The 24,695-nt window shown below is 52.9% G+C and overlaps 1 long non-coding RNA gene across 1 annotated transcript; it reads left to right on the top strand.

Annotated features, from left to right (window-relative positions):
• Positions 1-492: 492 nt before the first annotated feature.
• On the top strand, positions 493-12,154 carry LOC109280606 (uncharacterized). The gene is made up of 3 exons (XR_002086980.2): positions 493-5,394; positions 6,204-6,319; positions 10,379-12,154. It is a non-coding gene; the product is annotated as an uncharacterized LOC109280606 (long non-coding RNA).
• The last annotated feature ends 12,541 nt before the right edge of the window (positions 12,155-24,695 follow it).

Here is a 24,695-nt window from a genome sequence, read left to right as displayed (position 1 = left end):
ATGCACTTAAAACACCTACCTCACACAGGCATATGTACCACAGACACACTATAGGTAGGTGCATGCCTCAGACACCCTCTTCGTCTGGATAAGTGCACTGGACACACCTCACCTTAAAAACACCTGTCTCACATCACACACACACACACACACACACACACACACACTTTATGTGCACCTCCTTCATATATATACTGCAAGCATGCACCATGCACACTCCACATATTCATGTCACGTCCCCCTTGCACATGGACATTGAAACATAGGGAAACTCCTGTATGCCTCAATACCACATGCCATTCCCCTGAGGGATATGTCTGCACCCAGGCACATGCCGTCCTTCATCTTGGGAACAAAAGGAACATTTTCTCTCCAGCCTAATTCTGTCTGTGTGGTTGTCTCCCCTGGTATTAACCCTGTTCTCACTCAGCAGCCTTCTCTCTGAAGTCTGTCCAGTGCTTGGTCCCTCAAGAGCACTTGCCTGGATGGACTCCAAGGCAGAGCAGCTTCAGTGGTGAATGGCCAGCAAGTGTGAAATCCTCTGTTTATCTACAGCTAGAGGGACCTTGTCCTGCCTGGCCAACTGGAGGCAAAACACAACTTAAACTGTCCACTGGGGTCCCTGGGGCAGAGCCCAGAGGGGACTGGGCAACTCAGCACAGACTTGGGGGCACACATGTTCTAACGTGATCGTCAAGCGGCTCTGGGAGCCAGGCCCAGCTCCTCAGGGGAGTGTTGGGTAAGGGAAAAAGCCCAGATCCCCTCACTTAGTTCCTTCAGAAAAGCAATAACTGACCCCAGGGCATCACTTGTTGCCCCATCCCCCCATCCCAAGGGGGCAGCCACACTCCATCACACATAAACCTGAGGAGGAGGGCAGCTGTCCCCCTTCATTTTCCAGAGGCCAGAGCCAGCCCAGGTGCTGTTCTGCTCAGACAGGCCTCCCTTGATGCTGGTGGGATGTTGCCATAGAGGCAGCAGCCAGCACCGGGCACTGTGTGGGCACTTGGGTGCAGGGGTGACATCCTCTAACTGAAAACTAGGCTAGGCCACCACATGGAGCTGGTGTGCATGTGACCAAAGAGGCCCCTCCTTTAGCTATGGGCATTGTCAACACCTGCTCTGGATGAGGTCCTCTTGGAAACCAGGGACTCCCTTGGTGAGGGCCCTCAATCCTGACTCACAGCCCCTTAATATCCGAGCCCTGGGTTCAGCATACAGCGCTGCCAGTGCCCCTCAATCCTGACCTGCAGCCCCTCTCCTGCTCTGGCCCCAGTTGTGAGCTCTGAGTGCTGTGAGCTGTGCTGTGCAGATCAGCATCGGAGGGCGCTGAGGTGGAAGGGGTGAAGGGTGAGAGCTCAGCACACACCCTGCGGAGGAATCTCCCTCCCAGGCTGGCTCCTGGCCAAGGCAGGTTCTGTTCTGCCTGGACGTGTCTGTGTGGGCACTGAGTCCCTCCCAGAGCCTTTGCCTACTCGTTGGCACATGCTGACCACTCCCTTTGATGGGCACCCTCTGGGGATCAGCTCAGCAGTTCGCCTTGCCAGGCAGCTGAAGCCTGGCGAAAGATGGGTATCCAGGCTGCAGACAGCAGCTCCCCTCTTTCTGCAGCAGGTGGCAGTGTTGTCATCTGAATTTCTTCTCTCAGGCTGGGTGCACCTGGGAATTCATGGGCTGCGGGTGCAGATTCACCTGGTTGGAGTTCCTGTGGCTGTGTATACCAGAGGGGGTGCCAATGAAAGGCAGAGACAGAGCCCCAAGCATGCCGTGTTTCAGCGTGCTGGAAGCCAGGCTGCGCAGTGCATTTGTCCTCATTGGGTTGCTCCTGCCACTGGAGGAGAAAGACCCACAGATTCGAGTTTGTAACCAGCAGTGATTCAGGGGATGGCACATCCATCCACAGTCCAGCACAGGACCTGTGGCTCATGGCCCAGAAACTCTGCTGAGGCCTCTCCATTCTGACCTGCCCCCCTGCAGTGCCAACTCTGTCCACCCAACACACCTCTGCCTCCAGCCCCCCCTGCAATTCCAGTCCTGGGTTTTTGCTCAGCCCAGGTAGCTCTGCTGGTGCTCCTCAGTCCTAACACACAGCCCTCCCTGTCACTCACAGAACTACAGGAAACAGGGCTGGAAGGGATGCTGAGCGGACCTCTGCTCTGCCCCTCTCCTGAGGCAGGATCACCAGCCCCAAACCATCCTAACGCACATTTGCCCAGCCTGCTCTTAAAACCTCAAGAAATAGAGACCCTGTAGTTTCCCTTTTTCAGCCTGAGGCTCTTGGCGGGTTCAGCCGTGCTTATGCCACAATGCAAGTGCCCTGCCATAGGGACAAACCCTGGAATAGGAGCTATGAAACTCAGTGCTCAGGTGGCTGCAGTCAGCTGCCAGGTCAGAACTTCTCAGTTGCAGGGCAGCTCTGGCAGCTGGTCTGGGCCATGCCCTTTCCCTTAATCCTGGCAATCAATGCCCCCCTCTGCTTCTGGGGCAGCAAGTGCCAATGCCCCTGGCTGCAACCCTTGCTGGTTAGCAATTCACTCCTGCCCTCTTGTGACTGAGGAGAAAATTGGAAGAGCATACCAAGGACAAAGCCTGAGAGTGAGTCAGCTTTGCTGTGACCTGGGAATGCACAAAGCACAGAGGCAAATGGGTGTCTAAACAGCCCCTGGAGGAGGTGGAGTGGGCACAGGTTCTCAGAAAGGCATCCCCATGATTTGGGAACATCCCTGCTGCAGGGCGGAGGTGAGATCCCAGCTGCCTGGCATAGCAGAGTGGGGAGAGGGGCTGACCTGTCTCGCCAGGACCCCCCTGCCTGGGAGCCCTTGGAGGCCTGGTGGTATCAGACTGGGCATGGGTTGCAAATGGAGTCAATATCACCCCTGCCCCACAGCCAGCTGCATGCACTATCCCCCCTGCCTCTCTTGGGGATGAATAGGTTTCCATCAGCTGGGGGCTGCTGGCAGGGCAGTTTCTTGCAGATGCTTCTGATGGTTGAAGCTCTCTGGAATTTAGTTGGCAGCTCCCCTCTCTTTGCCTCCCCTGTCATGTCATGGAACTGGGGATTGCCTCTCCTAAATCATGGTTTGTGGGGCTGCACTGAGCTGAGGGAGGTTCATGGCAGGGACCTCCCGGGACACTGTCCTCACTGTAGCGGGAGGGGCAGAATCTCCCTTGCTGTTGCTAACAAGCCTCCCAGTTTTGGTTGCACCCCTTCTCCAATGACAATGCATGGTGCTTAGCAAGAAGGGTCTGGATAGCAGTAGGCCATGTTTCTCCCCAGCCAACACAAAGCCAGCACCCCAGTGTGGCAGCCAGTGCAGAAGTATCAGTGCTCTTGTCCAACAGATGAAGTGTACCTGCCAGTTTCTGGTCACCCCTGGTGGCTAACAACTCCAGCTGGGCTGATTCCATTACATCTCCCTTCCCCCCAGCTTCGGAAGAAGGGTTTTTTGTGACTTCCTCTGTGTGTGTGTGTGTGTGTGTGTGTGTGTAGTGCTACATCCCAGAGGTGGCTGCATTTCAGTGGTGGGCAATGCTCCCTGGACAGTCTAGTTGTGTGTGGATTTGGGAGATTTGGTAGATGAGGGCCAAGCAGTAGAGTCCCTAACCAATAAAATGCAATGCCAATGATTTGTGAAGCTCTCTGAGATCTTCCTGGTGCTGGGAGCTCCAGAATGCCTCACACCTCTATGCTTTGGATGCTGGCATTGTGCCATGGCTCTGCCCAAAGTGTGGCAGGCACAGGTAGTCTTACACAGGGAGTGAGAGGCATGAGTTCTTGGGATCCCCTAATGCAATTGGGGTGGGCAATGACTATGTCCCCTTCATCTCAGATGTGTCACCTGGCAGACACCCCTGCAACAGTACTGGCCGTGCCGATACCCAGGAGTTGCAATGCAGCCTCACTGCTCAGTTAATGTTCAGGAAAGGAAAAATCACTGGTCCTAGGGCGCCCTGCAGTGCTGTAGGTGCCTGTGCACACTAGAAGGTGTTCCTTTGCCAGGATATCCATACTCAGAAGCTGCCTAGGTAGTCCAGATTTGGGGCTGGTGCCACCTGTAGGACCAAGCACTAGATAGAGATGAAGCCATGCACTGGGCTGGGCTTGTGGAGCTCCTTCGCCTACAGGACAGTCCATGGGAGCAGGACAGCCCCTTATTGAACAGGTATGCTGATTGCTGCCACCTTTGCAGGCAAAGGCGGCAGGAGAAATGGCCTGAACAGCATGTAGCTGGCTCAGTGCATGACAGCCACCTCTGGTCTAAGGAGTGAACACAGATGGGCAAATGTGGGGGGATTCTCTCCCTGTTCCCTCCTCATTTGTACATGCACTTAGCACTTGTGGAGAGCCTTTGTGTGCATACATCTGCCCGTGGCCACTGTATGCCCAGGTGCTCCAAAGCACTGTGGGTAAGCCTGAATGGCACAGTGAGGTGTTGGGGAGACCTAACCATCATGGGCACAGGGAGCAGCTGCCTAGGGAGTTACCTAGGGAGCAGAAACATGACCAGGAAGCTCAAGTGATGACACAGAGGGGCCAGCGGGTTACAGTGAGATGAAGCTGGGTGGTTACTGATTTTTCTGGTGTACTGGCCCAAGTTAACACACACCCACATACACATGTACATATGTGGGTTGTGTGTGTGTGTGTATACAAGTGTGTATTATATATGTATATGTGTGTATATACACACACATTATATGTGTAGATACATATGTGTGTGCATGTAACATATATATACACACACACATACATACACACTTATGTATAAAACATTGTTTTGTGTTGACCAAAACGTTTGATGTTGCTGTTGAATTTTTTTTTAAAGTTTCTTTTAATCAAACATAGGGACATTTTGAAGCAAAATGTCCTTTTCAAATGAAAAGCTTTTGACCTTTCATTTTAAAAATTGTGAACATGAAACCTTTTGTCTTTTTTCCAAAGAAGGGGAAAATGTTTTTGATTGACCTGAAACAACAGTGGATCTTGGCTCCCATAGGTGTCAGGCGTGGAGGAGAAATTGAAGTGGGTGGGACTGCACTGCCACACTTCCCTGCTCCTCCTCGGATTCATCCCTGAGCTGAAACAAAACATCAACTTTGGCACCAATTTGTGAATACTTTTGGTTGGCTTGAAGCCATGTTTTCTTTCTTTTTTAATTTCCTTCTCTGCCCAGCAAAAACTTCAGTAAAATTTTACTCACAGGGGTGGAGGGGCCTGGCAGGGTCTGGCTGCTGTTAGCAGCTCTGTGCCACCAGAGAGCACTGTGGTCCCACACATGCAATGCAGCCTTTTGCTCCTGCTCAACCCAGTCGCAAAGGACTCCCCTTGAGGCTTCCTGGCATATGTTCCTCATGCCCACCGGCAGGTTGGTTGGGCCCTACACTCCACAACAAGTAAGTGGCAAAATCTTTGCTTTGCCGTGGTCTTTTTCCTGTCCGTATTGCAGTGTTGATGTCTCCAAGGGCAGAGAGTGGAAGGGCTGTACCCAACAGTAGGGAGCAGTGCCATAGCAACGAAGTTTGTCACCTGGGGCAAAGCCCGTGCAGCAGCCCACCCTCACTCTGCACACAGATCCAGGGGCACATGTCCCGCACATGCTTGCCCGGGGGTGCACGTAGCAATGGGAGCCGCCCTTCCCCTGTCCCTGCACCCCCCTCCCCGAAATGAACCACTCGTGGATCCATCCTGCACCCTGCCCTGGCTGGGCAGTGCCTGTTGGCTCCACTTCACTTCAGCACCCAGGGCGGTCACCCCTTTCGCTCCCTCCTGCTACGGCATTGGCAGGGAGCAAGGGGTTGCAAAGGAGAAGGGGGTAAAGGCAGGGTAACCCACAACCAGGGATGCTCAGATAACAGTGTGAATGCTTTTGGAATCAACCTGTGGCCATCCCAGGGCAGGGCTGGGTGTGAGAGATCCAGGGTTAGACAACATGGTCAACCCCTCATGGGAGGGCAGCGACGGGGGTCTGAGTGGAACCTGTGCAGCAGTGTCTGCCTGAGTCTGCAGGCAGCCTGGACAAAGGGCTCTGAGAGCTGCAGCATGGCCCCATCATCTCAGCCCAGGCTGTGGAACTCATTGTGTCATTCTCATTTCTGTCTCCCTGTCCTGTTGGGACCTTCCTGCTGCTGCCTTTTTTCTCTGCACGCGTCCCTACGTGGCAGAGCTAACCTGATTCCAGGGCATGCTCCTTACACTGTTCCAGGAGGTCATGGAAGTAGAGCTGGAGCCCAGCTGTCAGTCAGAGGGCAGAGGTGCCAGGACTGCAAGCAGAGCAGCAGGATGGCCTGGGCAACAACCCAGCAGTCACATCCCAGGGAGGTAAGACGTGAGAACTGAAACTGGGTAAGAGATCTCCATTGCCTGGCCAGTGTGAGGAAAGGCAGTTGTAAGCCTAAGCTGTGCATCTCTGCCCTTGGAGAACATGGTGAGAAACCCACCCCAACGTGAATCTGACTCCACTGCGCTTCAGACCCATAGCCCACACCTGGTTTTACCCTTCTGTGCACCAGTGGGATACTGTAGGCTTCCCTCCCCAACTACACTTCAGCTTGTAGGTCACCTGGGGTTTTGCCTCAAGCTTTGAGGCAACTGATACGTGAATCTGGGTTGGGCTGGGCTGGGCTGTGCTGGCCCAAGACAGGAGGAGTGGAGGGAGGGCCTTGCTCTTCTTAATAGGCTTTTGTTACCTTGAAATAAGAGCTCCTTCTAATATCACTATCTAAGGGGTTCTCAATATTTGACTGGAGAAAGAGGCACACTGGTCCTGCCTCGGTGTCCCAAGAGACCCCTTCAGTCCTTTGCATGGAGACACACAAGTCGTCCTCAAGAGGCCCACCTGTTCCACCCCTGATGACCTGCCTCATCTCTCTCCTAAGTGGATGACCCTGTCCTGCCCATGAAGGGGTTTGGGAAGGAATCCACTGGAGTGTGCCTACAGTGGTGGGATGAATGGGTTGCTCAAGGGGTGGGTTTGATGGGGAGGGCTAGGGTTAGTCTCTCAGGGTTGGGCATGATGGTCTGCTTAGCAGTGGGTTGGGTTGGCCTCTCAGTGGGGTACAGACAGATGGAAAAAACCTGGAAAGAGAATTTCTTGAATGAGGCTTCTTTGGCCACAGGATATAATCTCAGGGTCCAGCCTCTGACATGGGATGCCAAGAGTACCTATCCAAGTGCACAGCTGGGAAGGGGGCAAACTCTGTGGTAGGGTTGTGGGGATGGAGAATGCTCTGATTCTATTTCATGATCCAGATTCAGGACCTATGAAGAAAACTGCCCTGTCCTTACAAATGGGCATCCTGCCATGGAAACCAACAGCACACAACAATGAGCCATTTCACCACAGGGCCTTGACCTAATAACAGGGCAGTTGACCCAGTGGGTCCTGAGGGCTGCTGCTGTTGCTGCCTGGGAGTGAGCCAATGCCTCTGAACAGCACAGAACTAATCTGGTGTCTATCACCAGCAGTGCAGGTTACGCTCACTCCCCAAAGTGTGGGAGAAGGAGATACGTCTTGGCTTTTCTTTCTGCCAAATCGGGCACAGGGAGCACCAGTGATGATGAAGTGCCCCTCCCTGCCAGCCCTTACTCCTGAAAGGCAAATGAAACCACCCCAAAAAACCCTTGGATTTATGGCTCCCACTAACTGCATCTTGCAGGCAGGGACCAGGCTGCAAACCCAAGTACCTCCTGCATTCATTGGCCATAGAAGATCTGTACCTGTGGGCTTGTCACCCTGGGGCTCTAAGGGCTGCTCCAAGCTGCTCATCCCCTCTGCTCATGACTAGGAAGGGACTGAAATGGGAGACATAAACCACGCCGGAGAAGGCCTTCATCTGACCTCTCACTGTGGCTGTTTCCACAGGCATGGCCACTGCCCCCACCCCCATCTCCATGCTCTCTTTTTACTTGAAGAGATCCAGTCTGAAGCCCTGCCTGCATCCTCCCTGCCAGCTGTGCTGCGCCTGATGCCCGAGTGGAAGGGGGGTGTCCTGTGTTTATGGCATTGTGGGTTAATCTGCTTGCCAGCTCCATCCCCTCCTTAGGGTGCTGTGGGTGGCAGCTTTGCTTCCAGTTCTGAGATCCTCATCCATGAGTAGCTGAGGAGCTGAGACAACATAGGAGGCTCCTTGCTGGCTGGGAAGCAGAGCTAACTGAAGGGAAGGTCCTGCTGGGGGAGGCTGCAGCCTAGTTTTGGGGACAGCTGGGTGCAGATATGCCAATGGGAAGCTCCAGGCCTGAAAATCCAGGGCCCTGAGGGAGCAGTGTTTCCTTTCAAGTGTATCACACTGCTGCCTCCTTCCAGCTGTGCTCCCCCTCCCCTTGCCAGGCTGGCAATCCTTTCTAGTACTAGCAGAGCCCTGTTGTGCCAGGCACTGCCCAACACAGTCCTGCTTCCCATCCATATCCCTGTACCCACGGCGTCCCCTGATGCATGCGAGGCCAAGATGATGTGTTACAGAAGCCTTCAGTCCCTACAGCCTGGGGTCAGGGAAACCTGCTACCTGATTGTGGGTGAAATAGTGGCAGAGAGAGAATGGAAGGCCTAGAGTTAGGATGCTCATTCCCTGATGCCCCTAATTACAGTTATCCTCCCCTCATCTCCCTTCCACCCAAAACACACCAGGGAACAGGGTTGTGCCTGTTTTGTGTACTGTTGAAGTCCCTGGGACAGACCTCTCTATACTCCTTAGGGAGGGCTGATATCACCCTTACCCCTGCCACCCCACTCCATGCGGATCAGAGGCCTGTGGGACTAGAGCAGGAAGAGTCAGGGGGGAGAGCTGAGCATGAGGGGAGGTCTGAGTAGCTCCATTATTAGGTGCGGTCCTTGGTTACAGTTGCTGGTTCTATGTGCTGGGGTAGTAGCTGAGAGTCCCAGGTGAAAGCCAAGGCCCCCCCACTGCACTAGATGCTGTACAAGCATGGAGGAGACGGGCCTGCTCTGAATCTTGCCAACCACAAACCAAATCTGCACACAGCATTGTTAAGATTGTGGCAGTGCATCACAGTGGCAGAGTGCCACCTACTCATGTGGAAACTGAGCTGGCATCACAGTTCAGGGCTCCCTGCCTTCCAGGACAGCTGCTAATGAGGGGATGGTTGCTCTCATCTGCCTGTTCTGCAGGCAGCCTGCCCAGGATGACTTCTTGGGACAGTATTGTGCCACCTCAGTCTCTCCCAGACAGCTAAGGAAGGTAGCCCAGGGTGCGCTGTCTGACCGAGCCCTCGAGACCCTTCATAGCCTCCTTCCACTGGTACATGTCAGCTCTGGGAAGGGAAATCCTGGCCCAGGGCCTGAGTTAGGTGGGACTGGCAGGCTGTCTCACCATCTGACTGATATACAGGACTGTGGTCCCTTCCTCCTGCCTTGTGGTGGTGACCAGTAAGCTAAATCTGCTCTGGGAAGGTGGGTCCTGAATCTCTCCAGGCCCTGACAGGCCATTCCTGGCCCCATACACTAGCTCTCAAGCCCACACATGTCCATGGGTGTTGTGGAGAAGGCATCTTAGACCACAGGGATGGTGCTGGCACTGCCACCCTCCTGCCTCCTGCGTGGCATGGTGTTTGCCCAGCCCAGAGTGTGGGGGAGCCATATGTGCTTGGTGTGTGAGGGCTGAGGGAGGAAGAGGTTTCTGTCTTGACAGGGTGAAGTGAAGCGAGCTGCCCCCTCCTTTCCTGAGACTGTGCACTGCAATCACCGGTCACATCCAATCATCCCTGCTTGCTATGAGGCCTCACAGCCTGCTTAATATTTCATTGAACATCTCCTGCCCGGCTTGCGTTTGTCTCACTCGGTTGCCTGCTCTGCCTCTCAGCCCTGCACCCAGCTGTAACAGCCCTCCCCACCCTGCTCCAGTTCCTCCCAGCCTGACAGCTGGGGCTGAGCTGGGGCAGGAGGGCAGGATTCTCATGGAGAAGGGGATGCCTCGCCTTAGTCATGTGAGCCCCAGGAGGGGGCTGCAGGGCAGAGGACAAGCTAATCCAAATGCTCATGCCCTGGCAGCTGGAGCTAGGGGGTGCCAATGTAGCTGGAGTGGGTTGCAGCAGGCAAAGGCAGGATGACCTCTCGTGTGAGGTGGGTGGTGTGTAATGCAGAGATCTCCACTGTAACGTGCCATGCACACTCTCTCCAGATGCCCTGGGCACTGCTGCGCCCTGCCATATGCACACCCACCCTGAGCAGAGGCCTTTTTTTCTGGGCAAGTGGGGCCTGGCACCCCCAGACACAAACCCTGCCCCTGGGTGAGTGTTTACCAGGAGCCAAACTCCAAGTCCACTGTCTAGCTCCCAGGTGAGGGGGGCCATTGCCCGCCCTACAGTTCTGGAGACGGCCCCTGTGGAGCACTGACAAGTGACAAGGAAATTTTTGACTTTCAGGAGGAGGATGGGGAGTCTGTGGCAGAACCAGAGCAGCTCTGAATATCCAGTGCCATGATGCTGATGCTGGATTGCATGGCACAAATGGGGCTGATACGAGATGCGGCCTCCCTCATGAGTGACCTCTGGGGATTTACCCTGGGTTCCCCAGGAAGTGTGTGATCACTTTGCTATATGGGTCCCACTACACCAGGAGACTTTCATGACAGCCAGAGCCATCCCCTGTGCAGGTGTCTTTCCTCCCCACTGCCTCCCCAGACTCAGGCACATGGGCCATTGCCTAGAGTTACCTCCAGATTACATGAGGTTATACAATGGAACTGGTTTGCCTCTGATTCGTTAGGAGTGACTCATAGACATGTGGTTCTGGCTCAGAAAGGGGCACCAGGGGCTGAAAACATGTTCAGCGGCTCAACTGCATCCCAGACACACATGTCAGGTCCCCTATCTCTGCTGAGGTGCAGCCAGCCAGCAGCTGATTGCCAAGCAGGCAGCAGGGCATGGTGAACAGAGACACGTCCCCATGACCTGCTCTTACCCCAGTTAGGATGGGCCCATTGACTTCTGGGGTGCCATTCACAAGGTTTCCCACGCTCCCATCTGCCTATGCCCAGGTAACAGTGCTCAGCCCTGATGGAGGGTCTTGAAAAGCATCAGCCTGGAGGAACTTCACCAGAGTCAGTGTACTGCTCCCTCCTGCTGCCACTCCCAGAACTTCCTAGTGGCAGCAAGTTTCACAAGCCACTCCATCCAAGAGAGGGCAGTGGGGCACAGGCACAGACCCCCCTCCACCACACAAAAGAGAGGGAAGTGGGGCATGCGCACAGATACACAGGGTAGCTTTTTTAAAACAAAAACTTTTTTTTTTAAATTCAGGCAGATATAGAAAAAAACCTCCAATACTGGAGTAATATATGGGGATTGCATGAGTTTGGAGTCATTACATATTTACAAAATAATATACAACCATTCTTATAATGTATCACCTGTATTATCCATTTAATGCTGTATATGTTAATATCCAAAGAAACTGACTACAAACACTGGCTTATAGACTGTTGAATATACACACACACACACACATATACATGGCTGGATCCAGGATTTTGAAAATGGGGGTGCAGGTGGTGATGTACATCATCACATATAAAACAACATATATTTTTCTCCAGTTAAAAATAAACTAGAAGCTTTATTAATATGCTAAGGGCCTTGGGCTGTATTATTCAGTTTAAGATCAAAGCAAAAACAAATATAACTTTGTTGGAATGAGTTAAAAACAGTCTGCAGGGCTGTGAAATAGGAGCTTCATTACCAGGAGCAGAGAACAGACAGGAGAATGGCAGAACTAAGGCTGGATTCATTGATGGAACATCAAGACCATTAAAAAGGAGAGAGGGTCATTAACACCTGTGGGATGAAGAGTTTAGAAAGAATCCCGGAGATGACAAAGAGCCAGGAAGTCAGTGGACTCACTCATCACTGCCAGGCAAGAAATGCTGCTGCCACTGCCAGGCAGTTGGTTTTAAACATTGAGTGGAAAATGAATCAAAGGGGGAAGGGATGCAACTGTACCAGTGCACCCCTCTGGATCTGCCCCTGTGCAAACACATGCATGTTCATCTGTGTATGTGCATGGCCACATACATACACACACGTGTATGTGTATATATATTAGCTGGAACTGCCTTCACTTTGTAATATAAAAAAAAGAAATAAAGCATATCTAGATGATGTTTCATCTGTTTAATATACCTGCAATACTATCCCTCTATGCTCTTTTATACATTCTTGCACTAAAATTAATTTTATTTACTAAAGTGCCAACTTCCTTCTCTCAATATTTACCCAGTCCAATTTCCCTCCCTTTTGGATCCCCAAACGATCCTTACTTTTCTACCTTTTACCTCTTTCCTAAAATGTGGAGATTCACCCTGACCTTCAATTGAAAAGGTGTGTTTCAACCCTCCACACCTGAGTAGAGAAGTCCTTCCTGGAAGGTTACTGACTGTCACCTTAGGGGAGTCAGGGCACTATATTAGAGTTTGACACACACTGTTTTCTGGAGGGGGCTGTGCACACAGGTAGGTTTTAAATGCAGAGTTTACTTGAGTGAACAGCATGGATCTCTGCCTGGACTGTGTGAGCAGCAGCAGTGCACAGCCTTTACCAGGTTCTTGTATTCACTGGCAGTGTACTCACCAGCCCGTCAGTAGTTCTCCTAAGCAGAGCTTCTGTATGGAGAGAATTGGGGAGCCCATCTGTCTTTTTGGGCATATAAGGGATCTGTGGAAAGGCCTTGGAGGACTCAGTACTCAAGTAATTTAGCCTGTGTCTGCAGGTGCCAGCCTGAGAGAAAGAGCAACATGTGGGCCTTCATCTAAATGTACCAGTAGAGCCTGGGTTTAAAGCACCACTAAACTCAGGGGAGAGGGTTTTATATAGGGATAGTAGAGTGTTATGGGCGATGGCAGCTAAGAGTTTGCATTCACTCTGAACTAAAGGCACACACCCACCAGCCAACTCAAAGCCCTGCGCAGACATTGTCTGATTCATTGTCTGCGACAGGCAATTGGATTTTATTATCACCATTTGCCTGAGTGGGAGGTTAAGGCAGGGCCAGCAGGAGACATAACCAGGGTCTCAGCTTCAGTCTGTCTCTGAGCTCAATTCACCTCCTCAAGCAGCCATCTGGGCAGTTGGACATGGCAGCTCTTGAACAACCCCTAGCAGCACCACAGTACCCGATTAAATGGATACAATATCATGTCTCTGCTGAACTAGTCCTCCTAGTAGCTCAGTCCTTCTCCTGACCCCAGCCTAGAGCCTAGGCTCAATCCTTACCCCAAGAGGAAAGCGCAGCAAATGTGATCACCCACCCCAGCTGCCACCAAGGTTTTCTTTCAAGGGCTCCAGTCTGGCCTTGAGTTGACCTGGTCCTGCTTAGCTTACAAGCCCTGATGAAAGCACAGCCTGTAGCAATGTGGCAACAGGCCAGGCACTCAGTAGTGCTGAGTCCTGTCAGCTCCACATCCGATCCTGATTGCAGCTGGGATGCGACACTGGAAGAGTGTTTCATTCAGGATCAAACACATGCTCATTCCACAAACCTCTCCCATCCGACTCTCCCTCTAGAGATGTGTGACAGGATGGAGCAGAGCACCCACATTGAAAGGATCTGGATCAAAACAGGTGGCAGATAGGTCTGGTGGATGCTACCTTTTCTGGCCAGGGTGGAGGCAGGGATGTAGCCTAGCTCACATTTTGGAAGAAGACTCAGAGCTTGCAAAAAAACCCCTTCAACTGTCTCCTATTTAAGGAGAACATATCCCCTTCCCAGGGCAGGGACCCAGCAGACTTCCCCACACCACTTATGAGGATCGGGAGCCATCTAAATGCTTTTTAATGGGAACTGCTCAGTATTTCACAGTGAATCTGGGAGAGGTGTTTACTCTCTTTCACAAAGAGAGATTTTTTTCCCCGGTGTGAGTCAGGACTTTGAGTTAAATGTGTTATACACAGGGTCACTGCCATTTCCTTCCTCTCTCAGTGGCTGAACTTTTGGTTTCTTAGGAGACTATTACTTCTCCAATCACCCAAAGCAAAGGCAGGTTAAACAGGACCATTTCTTTCAAACATAGTAAGCAAGCAGGAGAAAATCTCTTGAGTACCTTTAGTAGTCATCCAGGGTAGATAGAGGCTCAAGGGTGCTTTTATGTTCAAGAATTCCTTTGCACACATAGCTTTCTTATCCTGCCGAATCCCTTTTCCCCCTCCCTGCTCTTCCCACAGACATGGTACTGGGATTAGTTAGTGCTTATCCTAGGAAGAGCAAGGGTGATCAATCACTTGAAGCTGCAAGAGGCAACTTTTTGCTGTTAAGGGCTTTCTTTGATGACAGTGTACTTGAAGCTCAAGTCCTGCACCTGGGATACAAATCTTGCTTCCATTGAAGTCCAGGGATCCAGGGGTCCAAGCCTACTTCAGGGCTGTCCAACTGTGGAGTGATTGGTGGCTGCACACTGCACTGCACTCAGCCCCCGGGCTGCGTACCACTCAGGTCGCATTCTGTAGGGGCTGCATGCTCCAGAGTCTCTCTGGAAGTGGAGTAGCAGCTGGGCAGGAACCTGAGCTATACGTTAACCTCTTGTGGGTTGGATGCAACCTGCAAACCGCCAGTTGGTCCATAATAAGCTATGTAACAGGTGGCGCTGTCACACATGGTTTTACAAGCGGTGTTTACCTGTACTGGGGGTAAGCTTTTTGATATGGTTTATTTTTGGGGGGAATTGTGGTGGGAACAAGAGAGCTTATTCTTTGCCTTGATCTCTCAGAGGGAGAGTTTCTCCCTCAAATACTGGAACTGGGTATTTGAATTTTGAGCTGAGGTTCCTGAGTGAAGTGGTTGTATGTGTGCTGTTTGTGACCATCTCTGTTCCAGGACTGATGCACTCAGTATAAAATTACAGTAAGAAAATCCCCAAACTCCAGGTCATTGATGTCTCCAAAGGCAAGCTAAGCTGCAAGGCTCTGACATCTGCTACTGCTTGGTGGATACCACTAATGCATACCTGGATATTCTGGAAGGTGATTTGTCAGACATCTTGCATAGTCATTTGTTCCTTGTGAAGTGCTACCCTTTGCTCTGGGAAGCACCTGATGACCATTTTGCATTAATGTGAGTGATACCACAAAGTGGAGGGCACTAGGGAAGAGTGGCCTTCGCGTAATCCAGATTCTGCAAGCAAGACTCCATCTTGATCTGGACAGCATCCTCTTTCACCTGAATGCCAGGATGGCTCCTTGCTAGATGGAAACTTTGGTCATGGCAGGCTAGGAATGCAGGACAGCATGGCCTACCTAGGTATGACATCATTCCCATCTCCAAGATGGCCCAGTTGCCTCCCCTGTGGTGTTTGACCGCTGTCTTCCCCTTGGAACAGTTTGTGGGGAAGGAGTTGGTAAGCAAGGCAGGGGCAAGGTGGGGTGTGGCTGGAAAGAGGTTAGGGCTGGGCCCATGCCTACTTGGCCTCTGTTGATTTTCTGGCCATTATCAGCTGTGAAACAGGGAAGTGCTATCTGCGCCCTACCCTATGAGGTCCATGGGCTGGGCAACCTGTCCTGTACTACATTGCTGGCCACTGTCACTGCAGCCCTTTCCCCGGCCTTCCAGAGCTGGCACATTCCAACAGGGCAGTGGCCTGCCACGGTGCCACATTCCCTTCAGGAGGTGGCCAGCCTTGCTGCGAACACAGCACAGAGCCTGCAGACCCTGGCACCCAGGCCTTGTTTTCCTCAGAGCATTTTTGTTTCCAGACTCATAATTTCTCTCTAAAGGGCTGGTGGGAAATATAATTAGAAAGTGGCAAGAAGAAGGTCATGGCTCTGCTCTGCCTGGAATGCTACGGCGCCTGGAGAGGGGGCGGGGAGGAAAGATAAGCAGAGAGCGGGAAGGCGACGCACTAACCCTCATCCCCTCTGCACCGTGCTAAGCAGGGGGTTTGTTGGAGAGGGAAGGGCAGAGCAAATGAACCCCAATTCAGCCCCTGGTACCACTGAAGCAGACTTCAGTGGTCCTGGTTCAAGACTGAGGAACACTGTCCCCTCTAAGGTCTCCCCGCACAGAGATGGGCCCACTCTCCACTCTCTCCCAAGCAAAATAGCGCATGCGAACCAAGCACCTTCCCTCTCCCGTCAGTGCTCCTTGTGGGAGGTGTCCCTGCTCTTCAGTCATCTTGGCACCTCCTAGCTGCCCTGGTCAGTCCAGCTGGCCTAGAGAGGTCCACCAGCTCAGCTCATCCACACCCGCCTGTCTCTAGCTGGCCGGCTGGGAATCCAGGACCCGGGGCTGGTGGGAGGGACTGCCCTAGTGCCCATGTTGTTCTTTCATTAAAAATCTGCAGATAGATAAACAATGATGGAGGGAGCTGGGTGTTTTCTTAAGCTTGGGGGAGTGAATAGTGGCTGCCCTCTGGGGAGAGCTGCAGGCCGATTGCACCACAGCCCTTCAGCTCTCCGTGGGGCCAGCAGCAATCAGGCGGAGGGGGAGGGCTTGTGAGGTGGAGGGGCAGCAAGCATGAGCACAGAGCTCAAGGCCCTTTAAGTGTGCTCTCCCCTTGCAGTTCCTGACGCTAGAAGAGCCGCATGTCAGCTTCCCAGAGCTGCCTTGTGTGGGGCAGGGCTGGGGGGCAGTCTCTGTAGGCAGGAAGCAGGGGAAACAGGACAGCGAAGGCCTTTAAACCACAAGGGCAAATTAGTAGGGTCCATGTTTCAGCATCCTACCTATCACAGCATCTCCATCGTTGCCACCAAGCCCTGCATTACAGAGAGGGGGGCCTGTGTGCTGTGACTGCCATTGTGTGCGTGCATGTAAGACTTGGGCAACAAGGCTGTTGTGAGTTAGTCTGTTGGCACTGGGGGCCCTGGCACCTCAGACTGGGAATGACTGTTAGGGTATGGTAGCTACCTGGGTGCTGGAGGAGTGTCAGGGGGCAGGACCCAAGGGTCAGAGCTGATGATAGTGGTGGAATCCAGAGCTGATGGTACTGGTGGGTTTGGAGGGGATGGTAGGTCAGGATTGAGGGGCACTGGCAGATGCATGTAGGGCAGCCGGTACTGGGATAACAGGAGGCTGTGGGTTGGCACTGGGGGGCACTCAGCTGGGCCAACACTGTGAGCCCACACGACTGCTCCTCTGCCGGCTAGCAGATGCCCTCAGCCAGCCAGCTGGTCTCTCTCCTCTTCCCTCTCCAGCTTCAGCCTCAAATGAGTGCAAAAGAAGTTCCTCATCCTGCCCAACCCCTGGCACAGCTTAGGTCCCCATGCTGCGTTGAAGCAGTACCAAACCCAGCTTGCAGCATCCCAGATCCCAGCTCCAAGTAGAAAACCGCTGGAGGAACTGAGTTTCCAAGGAGACTGTGAGCTGTAGATCTGCCTTATATGGCCTAGGAAAGCTCCCTGGACCCTTCTCAGCTCACTCTGCCCTGTTCCTTGCCCTTACTTCAGCATCAGCTGCCCTGCTGAGGTCGCTCTGTTCCCAACTGCTTGTGACACCAGGTGTTACACCTGAACCTGCTGTACTGGAGGGGAGGTGTTGTTCAGAGAATGGGGAGGCCTGTGTGTGTGCGTGGCAGTGGGGGTGTATGTCTGGGCAGTAGGGGACCTTTGCATGTGGGAGATGGGTTAAATGTGCTGGGGGAAGGGGCATGTGAGACACAAGGGTAGGCGGCCTGCCTATGTGTGGTAGGTTGGGTACATGCATGCGGGAATGGGGCCATGTGAGCTTAGGGGATGGGGGTAGATGTGAGGAGATGGGTATATGCATGAGGAGGCAGGTACTTGTGAGTACAAGGGATGAGGTACATGTGTAAGGCTGGGAGCATATTAGCATGGGGGTGAGCAGTGTGCATGCGGGGTGCGTGAAGGGTACAGGGCACTTTGTGTGAGGTGTGTTGAGGATGCCAAGGAGGCACGGAGAGGCTGTCATGCCTGTTGGGGGTAGGGGTCTATAGGAGGGAGGGGATCTGCATACACTGGGTGTGTGAGGGACAAAGGATGTGTGGGGGTTTGGGATGTATGGGGGTGGGGGTGAGGAGGCCCCGAGTGTGGGGGATGTGGCAAATGTCAGCCTGTGTACTTAGGATATGGTAAGAGTTGGAGGTGTGGGAGGTGCTGAAGTTACATGAAGCATCTCTCAGAAGCACTGGGCATAGGGGCCTGTGGGGATGTGCGTATGGGTGGCAGCGCACCAAACAAAGCAGAAGGAAGCTGAGTCATCTGGTCCTATTAAAGGGAGTCCTGAGGCAGGGGCAGGTAGAGGGCTCCTTCCCCTCCCTACCCATTGGCCCTATCTAGCGTGAGGCAGCGTGTGTCCCGCCGGCATAGCGTGCTGTGGAAGTAAGGTACTGTGGGGAGCTCTCACCTTTGCGTGCTCCCTGCTTGTTCTCTCCTACCCGCTCCCCTACCAGGAACAGAGGCAGCTTGGCTGGATGTGACGCTCTGTACCCTTCGTTCCTTCCTTTCCCTGTTTCTGTCTCATCTGGCACTGGAATGCCCCAGTACATCCGCCATGCCAGATGCCTGCCTTTCCCAGCATAGAGAGGCAGCCTCGGGTACACGTTTGGGGTCCTTCCACTCAGCATTGGTTTGCTCCTAGGCTGCAGGTGTCTGCTGGATTACAGGGACTGTCTCAAATGGGAGGATTCACTCTGCTCTGCAAGACCCCAGGCAGGATTAGGTCCCACTGCAAGGACCTGTAGCTTGAAGAGCACCCCTGCCCTGAGGAAGTTATAGTCTCACTGCCTAGAGGCCATGGCTACAAGAAACAGCTCAGAGAAGGGAGTGTATATGTGGTAGGGGAATGTGGTCACAGGCATAAGGACTGGCTCTCATGTTTGCTGGTGGCAGCAAGCTGCAAGAAGAGGCACTGTGAGGAATTGACATGTGCCCTCCATCCTCCCCCTGGTTCATGTCTCTTCAGCATCTGGGCTACCAACTGCAGCTAGCCAGGGTGGACGGCTTATGGGAGACGCTGTCAGCAAAGGCTGGCAGAGGATACCAGGTGGGGCAAACAGGCAAGCCTGGTTTAGGGAGGGTCTTCCAGGCAAGAACAAGGACTGTATCTCTGGGGAATGAGAGGTGCTGTGGAGGAGAGTATAGTAGATCTAGGTAGGGCCTGAATGCAAGAGGCCACGTGTACCACACATATGCATACCCCTATGATTCACATTTGTGCAATGCACACATGGGCATGCACACACACATGCATGCGCACAAACACACACATGCACTGCAAATTCAGCCAGTTCTCATGCCGTGAGGGAGGGGTGAGGATTATGTTTCACGGAAGGGGCTCACGAGGCCAAAGGTTTAGACTCCAGCAGCTCTGGTTCCATGGGGGTCTGGACCCACTGACGTCACATGTGAAATGGTTCACTCCCAGCCGGAGCAAGGCCAAAGAAGACAAGCTGGGAACTTCCTGTCCCTAAAGGAGATTGGGGGAGGGGTGAAAGGGAATGAGAGAAAGGAGGGGGTGGCACCACGCTTCCCCAAAGTGATGGGAAGCAATAACACAGCCCGTTAAAAGACTCTGAGGAGTGTCTAAATTTAGGGACAGCTGAAGTGCCTGGCTGCCTTCTCTGTGGAGAGCAGAGGCCGGCAGCTAAATAAACTGAGCCTTGCAGGGGGCTGTGGAGCAGTGTGCCTAAGAGCACAGGGCCTCTTGCTGTGCTGATGTGGGGCTTTTTGTGTAGCTGGGGTCAGGGCTCAAGAGCAAAAGGACCAAGTCACCTCCCTCTCCTGTTGCTTCCGTGTGGGGCTGGCAGCAGATGCAGGCTGCAAGCACAGTTACCAGTGCTTTGGGCTACTCTTTGCCTGCTTTAGGGGTGAATCCACACTGGGGTAAGGCTCCACACTGCCTGGTGCTATCAAGCATGAGTGGCAGGTTTAGCTCAGGAGAGGACCAGGGTGAGGATAGCAGGGGGCTGTGTGCTGGGACTGAGGGGCACCAGCAGAGCTATGGGAGGGCCCAAGGCTGGGATAGCAAAGAGTTGCACAGGGACCAGAGGGACAGCAACTGCCTTCAAACCCTTGCTGAAGCCCCCAGCCCCGGGGCATCCTGTCATGGTGCAGGATCCTGCATACTGTTGCACAGCCTGGGACCCTGGAAAGGTCCAGTCCATCTGTGACCCTGCCATTCCATGAGGCTATTGAACAAGAAACCCTGCATGATCCCAGGATTTCACCCTCCCTCTGCCATGCTTATACCATCTTTGGTGCACAATATGGTCCAGCTGTGGAGTCTGTTTTCTGTTGCTTCCCTGGGTTTTACTGGGCATGGCTTGAAGACAGGGCCAGAGTGGCTGGTGATAGGCAGATTAGATCATGCTGCTGACCTGCAGCTACAGTGGGATCTGCAAAAGGATCCAGTGGGACTGAGCAGATCCCATGGCCCATGCATTTATTTTCCATGACCCAGGGAGTTCATTCAGCCAGCAGGTTTAATTCTGAATGTGCCTTGGCATGGAAGGCTGGAGTCCAGCAGTGGATTGCATTGCTCCACTGGCTGGTAACACCCAGCTGCCACTTGACTGTGCAGGGGTGGCTTATTTGAAGGGTCAAATGCTTCTTGGCCTTAGAAGTCCCAAGCTTCATGATGCTGTCCAAAATTTTGGGTTGATCCCAAACAGGCCCATCCCCCTCTCACCCCAAGGGACAAAGTGGGGACCGTTTGTTCTCAAGACAACCCTTTCCGTTGGGAGCATTCTGCTTCCCATTATTGATGGCCCCAAAAGTTCCCCACCATATAACCTTGGATCTCCAGCCAACCATGAATGTGTGTGTACCCCCTGCTCATTATCTGCCCCAGAATAGGCTGGGGCAAACTAATGGATAGGCTCTGGGCAGCGATGCCTCCCTCATCCAGTTGTTACAGAGTGGGGTAAGATCAGCTCCTGTCCCAATTCTGTTCAACTTCTGCATTGGTAATTCAGAAAACAAACAGGGGCAATGACTGCTTGCCAGAGAGGGGTTTGATTTGTGAGGGGAGTTGCCTTTTCCTTTAAGCCCCAGCTCTTAGAGTACCTATACATGTGCAAAGAGGCTGCTCCAACGCACTGTAATTACAACGCATTGGAGCAGATTCAATTAATTGAGTTTGCTGGAGCATGGTAATTACCACACTCCCACAGATTCCAGCATTACATATCAGTCCCTGAGTTGAAAAATGGTGGTGGGGACACTTTAACTAAAGCTCATTGGAGTTAAAGCACCCCTGCTGCCATATTTCAGCTTGGGGACTCTGATACGCATGACACTCTGAATTCTTTAATTAGAGAGGCTCTTGGAGCACATCTATAAACACCCTTAGATTCCTGTTATTATTTGCAGATCTCAGCTTGCCTTCCTGGTAGAGGAGGAAAGCCAACAATGACAGCCAGTAAAAAGCCTGACATTGTATTATTTTAAAAATCTCATGGATTATACCCTGATCTCATGGTTCCTGGTATTCAGTTTCATGAGGTTTGAAACCTGGGGGTTTGGTAATGTCTCTCCTGCTTCCTACAGCTCAGCTCATTCTGGTGCTGCTGTAAGGCAGGGGTTTCCAGCCCTGCAGGGAAAGTGTTAAAGTACAAAGTAGTTTGAATTTGTCTGTGCACATCAGAATTTGTAAAGCTGATTTGCAAAACTTTGCCCCAACCAGCTGTTGCCTGCCAGGAAATGCCCTGCTCAGGGGTCATTGTTGCAGCTGTAATCCGAACAGAGCCCCCTTTCCTCTGTCAGCTATGCTGGGGACTGGGCAAGTTTCTGGGGATGCATTTGTCACCGCACTGATCTATTGCTAGGAGCGTGGTGATGTCACAGGACCAGGAAGGAGGATACCAGGAAGCAGCTCTGATCTGTAATGGGAGCAGGTGGCTCTGAGTTTGCAATGGTCCATATGTCCTGGGCAATAAGACATAGCCACAGACAGTAAAGGGCAAGGCTCATGCAGCATGGCTGCTTGGGGTTTGACTGGTCTGGACCCTATTGCTGCATGGTTTGGGGTAATGTAGGGGGTGCAGAATTCCTGCTCCCCAGCCAACCCCTCTCCTGTTGGGCACAAAGCAGCAGTATGTGACAGGCAGGCCAAGATTCCCCCCAGGCCTGCGGGGCAGGCTGGGGTGCTCTCTGACTAAGCAGCAATTGGCAAAGTGCTTGTGGTTTCTCTGAGTAATGTACACTGTGGATCCTCCTTGAGCTCCAGGGATTACCATTTGTGCCTTTAGGGTGCCCTGATGGAGCTGCCTTTTTGGGGTTCTTCCCATCATAAATGACATTCACAGTGTCCCTGAGAGAGAGAGCCACTGAGCCTGGGCTACTTGAGCGGAGACAGAGGGAGGAGGTGAATATTGACCTTGCCCATAGCTACGTTGCCTGCTATGTGCTGTCCTGGAATGACATGAGATGGTATTTCTGCCTTAGCCTTGTAGGCTTCAGAGAAACCAGGGTGGGAACTAGCAAAGCTGGTTGCATTAGCTCATAGTCCCCAGGGGGCTGGTGCAGGGCTGTTGTCTATAGCATGCTCTCTAGGACTTTGGCAAGCTCAGCTTCAAATGACTCAAGCTATGGAGTTCCCAGAATGTCCACCCCTCAGGAGACCTCGCCATGGACTAGGACAGCTCACTGGCAGTGAGGAACAGTTCTCAGCACTAGGCTGTTCCTACAGAGCCCATCTCCTGCTCTGCTCTCATTTCTCACTTCCCTGGCCATTATTACAATCCATAGGCTGCTGGTGTGTCCTGTGTCAGCCAGCACATACATAACCCAGTGCTTAGCCTGATATCCCAGTGCTTAGCCAGTGCCATAACCCAGCGCTTATCCAGTGCTTAGGCCATCCCTTCCTACCCTCCCACCCTCTCCATTGTGTTTCCCCAAACCTCCTTCCTGTCAGTGATCTCCTACAGCCTCCCTACTCCATGAACCAACCTCAACGCCACTTATTTAGCACTTGTAGCTCTGACCCTTTCCCAGCATGCCACGCACTAGGCCCATCAAGGATGATTCCCATCCATCATGGCAAGAACCAGGAAGTGGAGCTCCAAGGAGGGATGGGTCGCTTGCCAGTAGGTCTTCACATTGGTAGAGTGGGCACTGCTCTCCATCATGACCTCCCTGGGCTGTGTGAAGTCAATGTTACTCCTTCCCACTGCCAAGTGAATGCCTGCCACATTATTCATTAACCTAGTTAGTCATGTAACCATAGCATTGGACTAAATATTATTGGGCCATGCGCAGTTGAGCTGTGATTTTTTCCCTCCTCGCTGCACTGAGGTTATGCCCCTAGCTGCAGTGTGAATGATGGATGCATTCGCATCATTCTGGCTGCAAAAGAGAGAGCGCTCTAATTGCTGGGATTAGCAGAGGGTTGGCAGCCAAGAAAAAACAAGCCCCTGGCTCAGGGGTCTCAAAGGCTGGAGGCCTCAGATTAGTTCCCAGGGGTTTGGCTTAGCTTGGCTTGTAATTTAATGCGATCAGCTGCCCATTGCTCTGCTTGTCAGATTAGCTGCCAACAGGACGTGGTTTCTGCCCGCTTGCTCCTTGGTCACAACCCTTCCCCTGGTCCTTTGTGCAAACCCATTTTACTCAAGGGGCTGTTTAGGAGCTGGGTATCCACAACAGCTGGGCCACACAATTGGTCAGATGCATCACATGGGCTACTGTCCCTGGCTCAATTAGGGGAGCTAAGCTTTCCATAGGGGAGGAGTTGCTGCTTTCCCAGGTCTATGGAAGCAAATCTGCAGAGATTAGTGCTTGTGTGTCCATCCTGTTGTGTGCAGAATAGGAGAGGCTCTCATGGGAGCCAGTGTGGGTTTTTCTGAAGTGGTTCTCACCCCACATTGCTCTATGTGCTAGAGCTGGAGATGCTCTGGCTTCCCAGGGATATCCTGGGGAGTGAGCTCTACTAAAGGGGCCATTATCCAAGGACTTTATTCCCAGGAACAAGTCCTGTATCCAGCCAGGCCTTCATTTCACCTTGGCCCTGCTGTTCTGGGCTGGTGGAGTTTCACCCCCTCCTCCCTCAAGGCCTTTAGTCTCCTCCAGGCCAGGCTCCTTCTTAGCCCAAGTGCTCCTGAAAGGACACTATGGGGCTGCAGCTGTTGGCAAGTCTGTGCATTGAACCCCAGAAGCGGGTCCCCCTCCTCTGCCTGCTCCTTTGGGGCTGTGGCAGGAAGAGGGACCCACAGGGCTTTCCCCTCCACATTGTGTGGGCTTTGCTCTGGTAGCCAGCTGTTCCTCGCTCCACCCACCCAGCAGCAGGAGGTCATGAGCAGGAGAGCATGGCAACAGGCTGGGTGCAAGAACCTACCCCATGACAATGTCCTCGAGCAGAGCACCAGATAGATCCACCACCGCCTGCTCAGCCACCCTTTTTACCTTCCCTCTCCCATCCTCTCCCTCTCACAATAGATTCCCTTTCCTACCTCAGCTCCTGCCCACTCTTGCTGCTGCAGCAGAGCCATTGCACAACCCTCCCTCTTGCCCAGGACCTCGTGGGCACAATCCTGCTGGCCAGAGCAGGAGTTGGTGAGCACTCCTGATGCCTCCCTCTTCCTGCTGCAGAGTTCCTTCCGCCTCAGGAAACACCAGGCGGGAGTGAGCCAGCCCAGGATGGAGGTGGGGGAGTTGGCCTGTTTAGCTCAGCGAGTCATGAATTTGTAATGGTTATTTACTGCGCAGGCCATGAATATTTGATACCAGACCCCTGGCCCAACACAGCACTGCTTGGAGCGAAGGGGGGAGGGGATGGGGTCCTCTGCTGCCATTGGTTGGCAGGCCA

Source organism: Alligator mississippiensis, chromosome 11 (assembly GCF_030867095.1).
Source record: "Alligator mississippiensis isolate rAllMis1 chromosome 11, rAllMis1, whole genome shotgun sequence".
In the NCBI taxonomy this organism is placed as follows: Eukaryota; Metazoa; Chordata; order Crocodylia; family Alligatoridae; genus Alligator; species Alligator mississippiensis.
The sequence above is the reverse complement of the archived record's forward strand: the minus strand, read 5'-3'. Positions and strand labels throughout refer to the sequence as shown.